Here is a 1,556-nt window from a genome sequence, read left to right as displayed (position 1 = left end):
ACACTGTCTTTCTACCTATGGCATTGGAGCTTGAGCTATCCTCAGAACCCATGCCATGCTGTTGTCCTTCTGTCTGTCCAGGGCATTAATAACTCTTATAATAAACTTCTTATACAAATGGAAAACCTGCTTCAGTGTAACCCTCCAACCTCAGACCTTTCTGAGCCTACGCTGGTCATCTCCCCCACCCCCACCTTCCATTGGATGACCTGCAGCCCCTTCCTTGCCTGTTCTGGGTTGGGAGCATACAGGGTAGGGCGCCGTCTCTGCGCTGCGATGCTGATGTAACTGGGCTGGCAAGAATGAGGATATACTAAGGAGACCCTGTTCCCCTCCCTTTGGAAATCAGACTATAGATCCCCCAATTGAAGCGCCCCAAGAATCTCATGTCGGGAAAAGAAAAGGGCTCATGTCTATGCCAGATAGAGGGCAAACTTTTCCCCTGGAAAGAGAGCTGTAATTTGTTGGATCACCTTGTAGGGGAATGGAGCCGAGATGAAGGTGAGGCAGTGGTGGCTGGTCTACAGCTTGACTGGGAAGGCCGAGCTCTCTCTGTCTCTCTTTCAATGTGTTGACACTGAATACATCACCTTGCCTGTCTTTTCACTATTAATCCGATGCTTTAAGTTGGTCTATTGAGAGTGGGTGGCTGAACTTGACTTGTTGGGACTGCCAGAGGCACAGGTTGTGAGTCTAGAGTCCACAGCAGTGGGAAGAAGTCCAGCTAGGGCCTGCACTTGTCCAGGCTGCTGGGTCCCCAGTCTGGTGGTTGAGGTAGCCGGTCATCTGGGGCCACAGCTGGGCCTAACTTCAGCATGTTGTTATAGATACATAATATAACACATTGGGGTCTGGGGGACATTGCTGGGATTTCTAGGGCTTTGTTTGGTTTTTCTGTCAAGGAAAAAGGAACTGGACCAAGGATATGGATAATGGGAGAAGAAGAGAACATTTTTTTCCCATTTGACTACCGCATTTTCTGCTAGTAGATTTTAGTGGCTATGCTTATGGGGTAGATGAAAAGTGCCGTGATCTGAGAGGGAGGACTTTTCGATGTCTTCCCCCTATATGAGATGGCTGAACAGGAAAAAGAGAAAAAAGAAAAGAAAAGAAAGGAAAAAAGAAAAAAAAAAGAAAAGGAGACCATTTATTAAGAAAGATGGCATTTCCAAGGAAGGAAGTGGGACCAAGTTTGGGAAAGGTCAAAGGCTCAACAGTGAATCTATGTCTACAAACAGGTGACACTTTTGTAGGTCAGTATGGTGTGCCTTTGCTCATTCACACAGTGAGGACTCCCCCCCCCCCCCCCTTGTTAGCCAGCAGCCCCAGGTCTGCATGTTCTTCTTTTCTCTCTGTCACTGGTTTCTTCTTTATGCTGATTTTGACCTCACTTCTACCCTACTCTTCTCTGTTGTTGTGGCCTCTCCTTGAGAGTGGGGGTGGGAGGTGGGAGATGGAGGGAAGAAGTGAGGGTGTGGGAGCCAGGGGTGGGAAGTAAAGGGTGGGTGGTGTGGGCGTGGAGTGGGAAGTGGGGTGTGGGGTGGAGCCTGGGCTGG

General features: G+C 49.0%; 1 non-coding gene across 1 annotated transcript; it reads left to right on the top strand.

Annotated features, from left to right (window-relative positions):
- The first annotated feature begins 955 nt into the window (after positions 1-955).
- Positions 956-1,091, top strand: LOC113457597. Its single transcript, XR_003378143.1, has one exon. It is a non-coding gene; the product is annotated as a small nucleolar RNA SNORA29 (small nucleolar RNA).
- Positions 1,092-1,556: the final 465 nt, after the last annotated feature.

The sequence above is a fragment of the Microtus ochrogaster genome, linkage group LG2 (genome assembly GCF_000317375.1).
Source record: "Microtus ochrogaster isolate Prairie Vole_2 linkage group LG2, MicOch1.0, whole genome shotgun sequence".
Taxonomy (NCBI): Eukaryota; Metazoa; Chordata; class Mammalia; order Rodentia; family Cricetidae; genus Microtus; species Microtus ochrogaster.
This window is presented reverse-complemented; position numbering and strand designations above follow the sequence as displayed.